Source organism: Panthera onca, chromosome C1, assembly GCF_046562875.1.
Source record: "Panthera onca isolate mPanOnc1 chromosome C1, mPanOnc1 haplotype 2, whole genome shotgun sequence".
Taxonomy (NCBI): domain Eukaryota; kingdom Metazoa; phylum Chordata; class Mammalia; order Carnivora; family Felidae; genus Panthera; species Panthera onca.
This window is the reverse complement of record NC_138346.1, coordinates 47,746,057-47,759,925: the sequence shown is the minus strand read 5'-3', so window position 1 is coordinate 47,759,925 and position 13,869 is coordinate 47,746,057. Positions and strand designations below refer to the sequence as shown.

The 13,869-nt window shown below is 40.7% G+C and overlaps 1 long non-coding RNA gene across 1 annotated transcript in view; it reads right to left on the bottom strand.

The window, feature by feature from the left end:
• The window catches only part of LOC132671475 (uncharacterized), a 64,412-nt gene extending 54,252 nt beyond the window's left edge, over positions 1-10,160 (bottom strand). Inside the window, exon 1 of the long non-coding RNA XR_009607112.3 lies at positions 9,871-10,160. This is a non-coding gene — a long non-coding RNA (uncharacterized LOC132671475). The remainder of the gene's footprint in view (positions 1-9,870) is intronic.
• Between the last annotated feature and the right edge of the window lie 3,709 nt (positions 10,161-13,869).

The following is a 13,869-nucleotide window of genomic DNA, read 5'->3' as shown; positions in this document are numbered from 1 at the left end:
AACAGCTGATATTACCTATAATTAATACCAACTACTTTGTGTGTGTGTTTTTTTTAAGTTTATTTATTCTTTTTTGGGGGGGTTTGGGGGAGAGATAGAGGAAGTGAGTGCAAGGGAAGGGCAAAGAAAGAGGGACAGAGTGAGAATTCCAAGCAGGTTCCTAGCTGTCAGCATAGAGCCTGACACGGGGCTCAATCTCACAAATGGTGAAATCATGACCTGAGCTGAAATCAAGAGTCCAATGTTTAACCAACTGAGCCACGCAGGCACTCTGAGAGAGAGAATCTTAAGCAGCCTCAATGCTCAGTGCAGAGCCCGATGCAGGGCTTGATGTCATAACTATGAGATGATGACTTGAGCCAAAATCAAGAGTCAGATGCTTAGCCAACTGAGCCACCCAGGTGCTCTTTGTTCAGATATCATTGAAATATCACTGAAATACTTCTGGTCAATTATTGACATTTTTCAAATAAAAGCAACTACTTAAAATATTTAAATTTTCTTCACTGCCATGCTCCTTTACACTATAAGAGTAACATGCTAATTAAGTTGCATCGGAAGCACAATTTTATCTTTAGTGTTACATCTTCCAGTTCTTACTCTCAGGATTTTAAATATTTGAACAAGTATACATCTAACAAATGTGTTTCATTATGGAACAGATGGCCACAAAACAGTACAATTTATTCAACAGCTGAAATCTAACTTTCAAACAGTAGAGCCTCTCCAATGATTTAAACATCCAGGATATGCCAAATTGTCTTATATAAATCAATGTTTCCTATTCCAACTTGAAAAATGCTCCTTCCAGCCCAAAGGGATCGCTCACTCATCCAACCATTATGACATTTTAACTTAAAAAAATTTGGTCATACTCTTCAAAGAACAGATTAAAAGTAGAACTTGTTTCACAGTAGACATCACTTAGAAAATATTTCCATCAGTTTGCAATCTTCTAATTGCTTTTGGAAATGTTGTTGCAAATGTGTACCTCTGAATATTTCATTTTAATGGCTTTGAATAAAATATTTATTACCATGTGTAAAGGAAACATTATATGGAGTAACTGAACATGATAATATTCATGAAGGTATGTGCTCCGTATAATACTGACTATAACTACATTTCACTGTTAAGAACAATATTTTTTCTTTACAAGCTCCAGAAAACATAAAATAAAAAAAAATTTGTTTAAAATGGGATAATATAATACTCCCTCAATTAAAATCTGAAAGAAAGTCAGAGAAAGAGACTGAGAAAGAACACCACTATGTTCTAGTGTCAGACTAGAAGAAAATGTGACTTTTTGTTCTCATTTTGGCTTCTCACCTTGGGTTTGACATTAAAACCCTTTAAACTTTATTTTTCCTCATTAAAAAAAACCCAGGACCCCCTCCAAATTCTTTCAGCTCTTACACTCTGACAGGTGAAATTAAGAGACACAGAAAAGGGTTTGAGCCAACTAGCCAGCCAGCTTCCTTTCACCCAAGTCTCCTGCCATGTTCCCCCTGGGTTCTTGGTTACTCTTCCCACCAGTGCACAGCTGCACTGCCCAGCAACCGTCCATTGATTTAGGCTCCTGCTGCCTCACTACATGCTTCGTTGCCATAACACCTGGCAACACGACTGGGCCTATAAATTTGTGACTGAGATATTGAGTTTAAGGAGCATCCAGTGCTGAAGGTCATATCCACCTGTGAGCCTCCCTACCTGTCCACAACCGAGTGGCAACTAAAAGTCAATCTTAGAAATGACCTGTTAACTCTGCCTCAAATTTCCATTTGTTGGTTACTTCTCAAGAAAAGTCCCATCTTCTTATGCTCACCTTAATTTCTAGAATACCTTGTGTTTCCCTTCTTCCCAACACTCCCCTAACAGCACACTCTGCTTCCCAACCCAAACCCCTACCTTTTTTCTCTGGACTTCTGATTCCATTACCATGAGCTCCCTACACCTGTGGTCTTTTCATAAAATGCTTCATTTCCTTCCTCCTTCCCCTCTTGCTTTAACATGTGTTCCTTCTGAGAAATTCTCTTTCCTGAAGCCCTGTCAGAAAACATTTATTTTCTCACACTGTCCTTGCATCAGGATCACGGAGTGGGGTCAAGTTCTCTGTACTCCTCGTTGATGTTTTCAGATCACAGCTCCAGACTTTCTTATAAAAATGTCAGTTCCGCTCGATTGGAAGATGGCGGTGTAGGAGGACGCTGGGCTCACCGCGTCCTGCTGATCACTTAGATTCCACCTACACCTGCCTAAATAACCCAGTAAAATGCCACAAGACTAGAAGAACAGAATCTCAGGAGCCAAGCGCAGACAAGAGGCCCACGGAAGTGGGTAGGAAGGGCGGCAAGGTGGTGCACGCTACACGGACTGGCGGGAGGGAGCCGGGGTGGAGGGGCAGCCCGCTGACCAAGCAGAGCCCCCGAGTCTGGCTTGCAAAAGCAGAGGGGCCGGACAGAGTGTGTTCGGACAGCAAGCGGGACTTAACATCTGGAAGGTTATAAGTTAACAGCTCTGCTCAGAGAGCAGGAACGCTGGAGGACAACGGGAGGGAGAGTTGCTGAGCCCCGGGACAACAGAGCTCAAATGGCGGGGAACAAAGGCGCTCGCCAGTGCCATCTCCCTCGCCCATCCCCCAGCCAAAATCCCAAAGGGAACCAGTTCTTGCCAGGGAACTTGCTGGCACCACACAAACACCCAACGCTGTGCTTCTGCAGATCCACACCTCCGGCGGCAGGTCTGACTCCCTCCCGCTGCCGCAGGACCCCTCCCGAAGTGGATCACCGAAGGAGAAGTGAGCTGAGTCTGCCCCTCCCGCCCCCGTGCACCTTGCCTACCCACCCCAGCTAATAAGTCAGATCCCCAGCACCACAAGCCTGGCAGTGTGCAAGTAGCCCAGACGGGCCATGCCACCCCACAGTGAATCCCGCCCCTAGGAGAGGGAAAGAGAAGGCACACACCAGTCTGACTGTGGCCCCAGCAGTGGGCTGGGAGCAGACATCAGGTCTGACTGCGGCCCCACCCACCAACACGAGTCATTCAAGACAGCACAAAGGAAGTGCCCTGCAGTTCCACACCACTCCAGGAACTATCCAAAATGACCAAACGGAAGAATTCCCCTCAAATAATCTCCAGGAAATAACAACAGCTAACAAACTGATCAAAAAGGATTTAAACAATATAACAGAAAGTGAATTTAGAATAATATTCATAAAATTAATCGCTGGGCTTGAAAACAGGATAGAGGACAGCAGAGAATCTATTGCTACAGAGATCAAGGGTCTAAGGAATAGTCAGAAGGACCTAAAAATGCGATAAATGAGCTGCAAAATAAAATGGAAACGACCATGGCTCAGATTGAAGAGGCAGAGGAGAGAATAGGTGAACTAGAAGATAAAATTATGGAAAAAGAAGAAGCTGAGAAAAAGAGAGATAAAAAAATCCAGGAGTATGAGGGGAAAATTAGAGAACTAAGTGATGCACTAAAGAGAAATAATATACGCATAATTGGTATTCCAGAGGAGGAAGAGAGAGGGAAAGGTGCTGAAGGTGTACTTGAAGAAATAATAGCTGAGAACTTCCCGGATCTGGGGAAGGAAAAAGGCATTGAAATCCAAGAGGCACAGAGAACTCCTTTCAGACGTAACTTGAACTGATCTTCTGCACGACATATCATAGTGAAACTGGCAAAATACAAGGATAAAGAGAAAATTCTGAAAGCAGTGAGGGATAAATGTGCACTAACATATAAAAGGAGACCTATAAGACTCGTGACCGATCTCTCTTCTGAAACTTGGCAGGCCAGAAAGGAATGGCAGGAGATCTTCAATGTGATGAACAGGAAAAATATGCAGCCGAGAATCCTTTATCCAGCAAGTCTGTCATTTAGAATAGAAGGAGAGATAAAGGTCTTCCCAAACAAACAAAAACTGAAGGAATTCGTCACCACTAGACAGTCCTACAAGAGATCCTAAGGGGGATCCTGTGAGACAAAGTACCAGAGACATCGCTACAAGCATGAAACATATAGACATCACAATTACTCTAAACCCATATCTTTCTATAATAACACTGAATGTAAATGGACTAAATGCGCCAACCAAAAGACATAGGGTATCAGAATGGATAAAAAAACAAGATCCATCTATTTGCTGTCTACAAGAGACTCATTTTAGACCTGAGGACACCTTCAGATTGAGAGTGAGGGGATGGAGAACTATTTATCATGCTACTGGAAGTCAAAAGAAAGCTGGAGTAGCCATACTTATATCAGACAAACTAGACTTTAAATTAAAGGCTGTAACAAAAGATGAAGAAGGGCATTATATGATAATTACAGGGTCTATCCATCAGCAAGAGCTAACAATTATAAATGTCTATGCGCCGAATACGGGAGCCCCCAAATATATAAAACAATTACTCACAAACATAAGCAACCTTATTGATAAGAATGTGGTAATTGCAGGGGACTTTCACACTCCACTTACAGAAATGGATAGATCATCTAGACACATGGTCAATAAAGAAACAAGGGCCCTGAATGATACATTGGATCAGATGGACTTGACAGATATATTTAGAACTCTCCATCCCAAAGCAACAGAATATACTTTCTTTTCAAGTGCACATGGAACATTCTCCAAGATAGATCACATACTAGGTCACAAAACAGCCCTTCATAAGTATACAAGAATTGAAATCATACCATGCATACTTTCAGACCACAATGCTATGAAGCTTGAAATCAACCACAGGAAAAAGTCTGGAAAACCTCCAAGAGCACCCTACTAAAGAATGAATGGGTCAACCAGGCAATTAGAGAGGAAATTTAAAAATATATGGAAACAAACGAAAATGAAAATACAACAATCCAAACGCTTTGGGATGCAGCGAAGGCAGTCCTGAGAGGAAAATACATTGCAATCCAGGCCTATCTCAAGAAACAAGAAAAATCCTGAATACAAAATCTAACAGCACACCTAAAGGAAATAGAAGCAGAACAGCAAAGACAGCCTAAACCCAGCAGAAGAAGAGAAATAATAAAGATCAGAGCAGAAATAAACAATATAGAATCTAAAAAAACTGTAGAGCAGATCAACGAAACCAAGAGTTGGTTTTTTGAAAAAATAAACAAAATTGACAAACCTCTAGCCAGGCTTCTCAAAAAGAAAAGGGAGATGACCCAAATAGATAAAATCATGAATGAAAATGGAATTATTACAACCAATCCCTCAGAGATACAAGCAATTATCAGGGAATACTATGAAAAATTATATGCCAACAAACTGGACAACCTGGAAGAAATGGACAAATTCCTAAACACCCACACACTTCCAAAACTCAATCAGGAGGAAATAGAAAGCTTGAACAGACCCATAACCAGCGAAGAAATTGAATCGGTTATCAAAAATCTCCCAACAAATAAGAGTCCAGGACCAGATGGCTTCCCAGGGGAGTTCTACCAGACATTTAAAGCAGAAATAATACCTATCCTTCTCAAGCTATTCCAAAAAATAGAAAGGGAAAGAAAACTTCCAGACTCATTCTATGAAGCCAGCATTACTTTGATTCCTAAACCAGACAGAGACCCATTTAAAAAAGAGAACTACAGACCAATATCCCTGATGAATATGGATGAAAAATTCTCAATAAGATACTAGCAAATCGAATTCAACAGCATATAAAAAGAATTATTCACCATGATCAAGTGGGATTCATTCCTGGGATGCAGGGCTGGTTCAACATTTGCAAATCAATCAACGTGATACATCACATTAATAAAAGAAAAGATAAGAACCATATGATCCTGTCAATCGATGCAGAAAAGGCCTTTGACAAAATTCAGCAATGTTTCTTAATAAAAACCCTCAAGAAAGTCGGGATAGAAGGAACATACTTAAAGATCATAAGAGTCATTTATGAAAAGCCCACAGCTAACATCATCCTCAATGAGGAAAAACTGAGAGCTTTTTCCCTGAGATCAGGAAACGACAGGAATGTCCACTCTCACTGCTGTTGTTTAACATAGTGTTGGAAGTGCTAGCATCAGCAATCAGACAACAAAAGGAAATCAAAGGCATCAAAATTGGCAAAGATGAAGTCAAGCTTTCACTTTTTGCAGATGACATGATATTATACATGGAAAATCCGATAGACTCCACCAAAAGTCTGCTAGAACTGATACATGAATTCAGCAAAGTTGCAGGATACAAAATCAATGTACGGAAGTCAGTTGCATTCTTATACACTAACAACGAAGCAACAGAAAGACAAATAAACTGATCCCATTCACAATTGCACCAAGAAGCATAAAATACCTAGAAATAAATCTAACCAAAGATGTAAAGGATCTGTATGCTGAAAAGTATGGAAAGCTTATGAAAGAAATTGAAGAAGATATAAAGAAATGGAAAAAAATTCCGTGCTCATGGATTGGAAGAATATTTTCAAAATGTCAATTTTGAAATTGACTATCCAAAGCTATCTACACATTCAATGCAATCCCAATCAAAATTGCACCAGCATTCTTCTCGAAACTAGAACAAGCAATCCTAAAATTCATATGGAACCACAAAAGGCCCCGAATAGCCAAAGTAATTTTGAAGAAGACCAAAGCAGGAGGCATCACAATCCCAGACTTTAGCCTCTACTACAAAGCTGTAATCATCAAGACAGCATGGTATTGGCACAAAAACAGACACACAGACCAATGGAATAGAATAGAAACCCCAGAACTAGACCCACAAACGTACGGCCAACTAATCTTTGACAAAGCAGGAAAGAACATCCAATGGAAAAAAGACAGTCTCTTTAACAAATGGTGCTGGGAGAACTGGACAGCAACATGCAGAAGGTTGAAACTAGACCACTTTCTCACACCATTCACAAAAATAAACTCAAAATGGATAAAGGACCTGAATGTGAGACAGGAAACCATCAAAACCCTAGAGGAGAAAGCAGGAAAAGACCTCTCTGACATCAGCCATAGCAATTTCTTACTTGACACATCCCCAAAGGCAAGGGAATTAAAAGCAAAAATGAACTACTGGGACCTCATGAAGATAAAAAGCTTCTGCACAGCATAGGAAACAACCAACAAAACTAAAAGGCAACCAACGGAATGAGAAAAGATATTTGCAAGTGACATATCGGACAAAGGGCTAGTATCCAAAATCTATAAAGAGCTCACCAAACTCCACACCTGAGAAACAAATAACCCAGTGAAGAAATGGGCAGAAGACATGAATAGACAGTTCTCTAAAGAAGACATCTGGATGGCCAACAGACACATGAGAAGATGCTCAACATCGCTCCTCATCAGGGAAATACAAATCAAAACCACACTCAGATATCACCTCACGCCAGTCAGAGTGGCCAAAATGAACAAATCAGGGGACTATAGATGCTGGAGAGGTTGTGGAGAAACGGGAACCCTCTTGCACTGTTGGTGGGAATGCAAATTGGTGCAGCCACTCTGGAAAACAGTGTGGAGGTTCCTCCAGAAATTAAAAATAGACCCACCCTATGACCCAGCAATAGCACGGCTAGGAATTTACCCAAGGGATACAGGAGTACTGATTCATAGGGGCACTTGTACCCCAATGTTTATAGCAGCACTCTCAACAATAGCCAAATTATGGAAAGAGCCTAAATGTCCACCAACTGACGAATGGATAAAGAAATTGTGGTTTATATACACAATGGAGTACTACGTGGCAATGAGAAAGAATGAAATATGGCCCTTTGTAGCAACATGGATGGAACTGGAGAGTGTTATGCTAAGTGAAATAAGCCTTACAGAGAAAGACAGATACCATATGTTTTCACTCTTAGGTGGATCCTGAGAAACTTAACAGAAACCCATGGGGGAGGGGAAGAAAAAAAAAAAGAGGTTAGAGTGGGAGAGAGCCAAAGCATAAGAGACTCTTAAAAACTGAGAACAAACTGAGGGTTGATGGGGGTGGGAGGGAGGGGAGGGTGGGTGATGGGTATTGAGGAGGGCACCTTTTGGGATGAGCACTGGGTGTTATATGGAAACCAATTTGACAATAAATTTCATATATTGGAAAAAAATGCCAGAGTCCTTGAAGGTTTACCATTTCTTGATTTCTCTTCTTTTATACATATTCTCTCCTTTGTAGACCTTGTAGACACTCCCCTACTGAGGATTTTTGGCAACAGATTTATGAACTTTCTTTCCTCCCTAACTCCTCTTATCAAGGAGGATGTTAATGTCTAGGAGGTTGACCCAGTTATTGCCATTGCGTCTCATTCTTCCTTCCTGTTTTCATTCTTGCAGGTTCTTTCTGTCGCCTCCACCAACCTATGGGCATACCTGGAACCTCACTGAAACCTGCCTCCTTCTGAAGTCTCTTCTTCAGGTATCACTTTCTCTGACCCAAACTTCCTGTTTTTGCAGCTTGTCTGCCTAAGAACTCCTGTTTGACCAGTCTTAGTCTCCCAATTCATTTCACTTATTTATCTTGTCTTGTGAGTCAGCCTTTTCCTACAGTCTCTTCTAATTTGTTCAGATTTTGAGTCTCTTTGATCTCTCCCTTGCTGAGGCCTCAAACTTGCTTGCCCCTTTTCCTTTAATTGGAACTGCCTACTGAGATGCAAACCATGATGAATACAACCCTTCAACTTCTCTGGTTACACATAGACTGCATTGTGCTTGCTAAACATCATCCAAATGAGTCAGATTGGTAGCACTGTATAAATGTATAGCCAGCAAACTTAAAAGAACCTTAAAATTGCCTGAATTTCTATCATCCTTCACCAGTTCACTTTCCATTTCTCTCAATAAAATAGTTTCTTTAATTCTTTTCCAATAACCTTAAACCACTTCTTTATTCTCTGCTGACCTAGACTGCAATTTCACCACCTTTTGCATCTAAACCTATCTACATCTATATTAGGCACTGCTCCCTTCAGTTATAGTGGATATGTCCCTGCATCCCACTATAGGCTATCCTGACATCTATGCTCTAGATCCTTCTGTCCTTATCAGCTATCATACACACCAGCTTTATCTGTCTGCTATCAATTATCACACACACCAGATGTATTTTTAATGACATTTAAATAGTTTTAAGTCATAGCTTAAAAAAAAAAAACCTTGAAACAAACATCTCCTTCCAGTTACTTTTTGTTCTTCTCTCATTCTTAATCTCTTGTCTTGAGTTGTATACATTCCCTGTTTCCATGCCCACACCTGCCATTTTCTCTTCAACCCAATCCAATCTGGACTTTGCTCCCACCACCCCACCAAAACTCTCCTAGCTAAGTTCACTAACATTCTCCTTATTGCTAAAGCAAAATTACATTTTTCAGTCCTGATCTTACCTGACCAATACCTACTAATTGACTAGATTTCCTTCTTTGGTTTTCTAATACCACATATTTTTTTCTTTTTGCCTCCCTCCTATTTGGTCACTTGTCTTCATAATTCAGTAGTTCAACAAATATTATAGAATACTCATGTTTATCAAGCACTGCATGCTAAGCATACAGCAGTAAGCAAGACAACAAGGTCCTTGCCCCAAATATCTTATATTTTAAGGGGGGGGAGGAATTAAGTAATTTCACAGAGTCACCAAAAGTTATATGAAGATAGAATAGTTATATTGTTAGATATAACCACATTAGAACATTTCTTACTCTTTTTCAGCCTCCTTTGCTAGTCTATTCTCCTGAGTTTTAATGTTAACATTCTTCAGAGCTCTGTCCAGTGTCATGTATTTACGCTGTATTCACTCCTTGGCTGATATTTATTCATGTAGGTTCCATCAGCATGCCTATGCCCCTTAAATTTGTATTTTCACCCCAAACTTCTTCTGACCTCCAAAGTTATGTTTAAGTGCTTACCTCAGGGTTCGAGCTGTTGGACGTTCCACTCTTTTGTTGCTGTACCACCTAGAACAAATTTTCTGTGGCTCTGCAAGTACTGTGGCTGCAGAAGAGAGGCTGGACAGCGGAGGAGCTTTTCACAGTCTCTAGCAGGAAGTGACAGCCTTCACTTTTTCTTACGTTTCCTTAGTCTGAACTAGTCACAGAGCTCAACCTAACTACAAAGGGGCTAGGAAGTGTAGTAAATGGTCAGAAAGGAACCAGATATCTCTGAGCACAAGTAATAGCTACCACAGAAAAAAGTTTGTTTAGACTTCTATTTCCTCCTTTTTCTTATCAATCACCTTCTAAACGTCTCTTTAATTCAGTAATTTTCTCTATGCCTACAGTAAACTGGAGATGCATTGCCCAGATCAGCCTTCAAAAAAGGACTTGTCTTGGCTCCTGAGCGTGCAATCTGCTAACAGCCTGCAGCTGTCTGCTTCTTTTAGCATCTGCCTCAGCTGCAGAGCATTACCTGGGCCAAGAGCACACCCAAGATAATGGCCTATATCCCATGACTGATTGTGGCGGGAGTATGAACAAGTCTTTACAGTTCTGCTTCTCCCTCTGACAAAGTTGGTTTTCTTTCCCCAGAAAAGGGACCAGGGTAAGGAGAGATGATGAACATCAAAATTTCAAATAAAGACAGGCTCATGTTCCTCCTTTCCACAGGTGTTGATAGTTAATGAACAGCTTGCATACCGATTTCTATTTAAACATTTGCTTTTGGAAGAAATAACCTTTGCCAGTTGGCAATGGGAGGGGTAGGAGAAATTAGGTGAAATATTGGGATTTGAGAGATGAATCATTTCCAGCCCAGCTTGCAATGAGGACCCTGTCATTGGTTAGGGGAACACAGACATCCTGGGCAGAAGGTGTATGCCCAATTATTAAAATTCTCTTTGTTGGTGAGGTATGAGAGTATACCCCTGGGGTAGGAAAATATTCCTTGCATAAAGAATCAGACCTTTGAGAAGTACTGGGGAAACTAATTATTAGGACAATGAGAATGGATGGCTGTTGTCAAGCCCACCGCTACCCTAGAAAAGATATTCACAATGAAACTCCAAGTGTGAAAGCCAACAGACCTTCCTGGTAGCTTACAAAAACACTCTCCTACAGGGAAGCAGGGGAAATACTGAAGATCAGGAGTTAATGGAGTGGTAGAACTCCAGATAAGATTAAATGCCCAATCAAGGCAGGTTAATTATGATAAGATCAGGGTCTGGTTGGGGAAGAATGGGATCCTAACATTTGGGAAGAGAACATTTGGGTGGATGACCCTGTACATTTGGAACCACTTGAATCTTCTGAACTCTCTGAAAATGCTAAAGTAAGCCGACCCTTTCTCTTAAAGAGCTAGCCTGCCCACCCCTCTTACTTGAAGGCAATGCAGAGTCCTCTCTCCACAAAACATCATTTGCCCCCCTCCAGAATCTGACCTTACATTTTTATGGCCACTAGGCATATAATTAAGGTTAAGTCACAGAAGAACTCAGGAATATGCTGGTGCTAATAAGGTCTAATATCCTAAAGAATATGTAAGACCTAGACATTGTGTACTGGAGGAGAATCTGTGGGTCTGAAATCTGATAGTGCTTAATCAAGGGGACCAGAATATATGATAGGGCAGGGTGAGTTTATTGCGAACTTTCTAGGGATATTGGGTTAATCAGCTTGGTGAGGACTACAGGGATGGTGTATTCACTATGGAGATGACTCCTAGAGACGTGGAAAAAGCAATGCCCAATGCTAAGTTGAAATACCAGAACACCATAGCAAACAGTAGACCAAGGGATTTAAAAACCCATGGAAGCCAGCATGCTGGAGTAAATACACTTTGTAAGGCCAAAAGCCCCACCCTCAAAGGCCTGCAAAATATACCATTAACCAAAGTTATAAACTGTTCTGCTTTGAGCACCAGAATCACTAAAAGTTCAGTGGTAGGTCTCTTCTATAACCTAGGGCTGAGAGTAGGAAAGGCCCTTACTAATAGGCTCATGGATATCACGGGGGGTGGTGGTGGTGGTGGTGGTGACTGGATCTAAATAAAGGCCAAGTGGTAGCACTTAAATGTCAAAATCCAGGTAGATGAAATCATTGTAACAAGTGGAAATTTCAAACTAGTAGCCAGGAAATCTGACCCTGCCCCTTGGTAGACACATCGTGCTCCAGAGAGATTCAGGGACTTCTTATTACTAAAATTTTGGGGGTTTCTGTGGACAGAGGCATGCCAGATATCCACTCCAAAATAAAAGACAAATGATCACATCTTGCACTCCCCACAACAGAAAAGGAAGTTTAACACCTGGTTGGTATCTCTGAGTTATGGAGCAGTATATTCCATTATCCCACATCTGGGAATACTGCTGTGGCCCATATGGCTGACACTAATGGCTGCTAGCTTTGGTGGCACTTGGGGCACACAAGAGCTCTGCCACAGGTCTAGATTGTGGTATAAGCAATAATGCTGCTCTGGCCATACAACCTGGAAGGCCCTATAATATTAGAAGTATTGATGATAAGTAACATGACCAGTGGAGCTTGTGGCAAGCCCATGTATAGGGGAATCACATGTGGTTTCTGAGGTTTTGGAGCAAGGCCATAAAATTTGCCTTTTGAAAAACAATTCATGGCATGCTCTGGTGGAGGAGCCCCTGACCATGGTATTCCACTTGATTGATCATGTATCCATAAATGCCCATCATAAGCTGGAGTCTATTAGAGCCATCATGTCATAAAGTTGGCTGGGTGCAGCAGCAAACCATCATCATGTGGAAGCAGTACATCCAGATAACTTTAGCAGTATCAGAAGGCAAGCTGCATCAGCAGAGAGCCCAGACTGCCATGTCATTCATCAGTATTAATGTTGGACCAGTGTCCCTCCTTTGGTTAATAACCTATGACTGACTGACAGAGAAAAAAATGTGGTCTTGGCTTCTGGATGGGTTGGCTGGATATGTAGGTGAAAACTGAAAATGGATGGCCAACTGCCCTGTAGCCTCACTAGGAGTAGCCTTTAAAGGCAGTGGTAAGAGAAAATTCTCCCAGTGGGTGGAGCTTTCGGCAGGACCCTCACCCATATGTCCATCATCACCTAGCCTGCTTGTCTGCAGTCTTTCAATGTTTCTTCTTCTAGGTCCCTGACCAGGCTGTTAGGTCATTCATTGCTACCCTTGATCTCAGGCCATATCTTCTTCTTCATAAATAGGATTACCTCTATTCTTAGAAATCAGACATCTTCTATGAAATTCATTTTGTCTAATAACAAACCATAGAACTATTTATCCTCTTCTGCTTTGTCACCTAATTCATATCCCTAACTCTTTCAGGGCAAAGCTTGCTCATAACCTAAGAAATTTTTATTCCAGTAGTTATCTACTCTCCTTTCAAAATCATGGGTGTAGTATTTTATGTGTAGTATACTACTGCAATAATAAAAACTCAAATAATTGCGGAATGATCATGATAAGTTTGACTAGTATAGGAATAGTGTCCATAGTATATCTTTCTTTAAACTAAATAATAAATCTTTTTTTTTCTTTACTAACATCCCAATTTCTTATGGTTCTTTTGTATCTCTTTCATATACTTTGCTTTCCAAAGCATTTTCTTTCCTTTTCCTTTTGGAAGAATTCTTTTAAAAAGAATATCAATTAGAACATAAATAATATTTGATTAATTGGAAAGTTATTTTGCAGTTTGCTGCACCTTAACTTACCAAGGGAAAAAAAAAAGGCTGATAAAATTTGTGATTGCTGACAAATGTATTTGGTCCTCCATTTGCATATCAAAAATGAACCAAATTTTCCATTCATTTAAAAATGTAGCTCATGGTCTAATGAACTCTCGGTTACTATTTCTGAACTACATTTTAGTGATTTCTGTCTGTGATTAACTTCAATTTAGTCATGTCTTTAAATTCAAATGCTATTTCAAAGAACTTTCTCTGCTTGATGTCTTCAAGATCTGTTT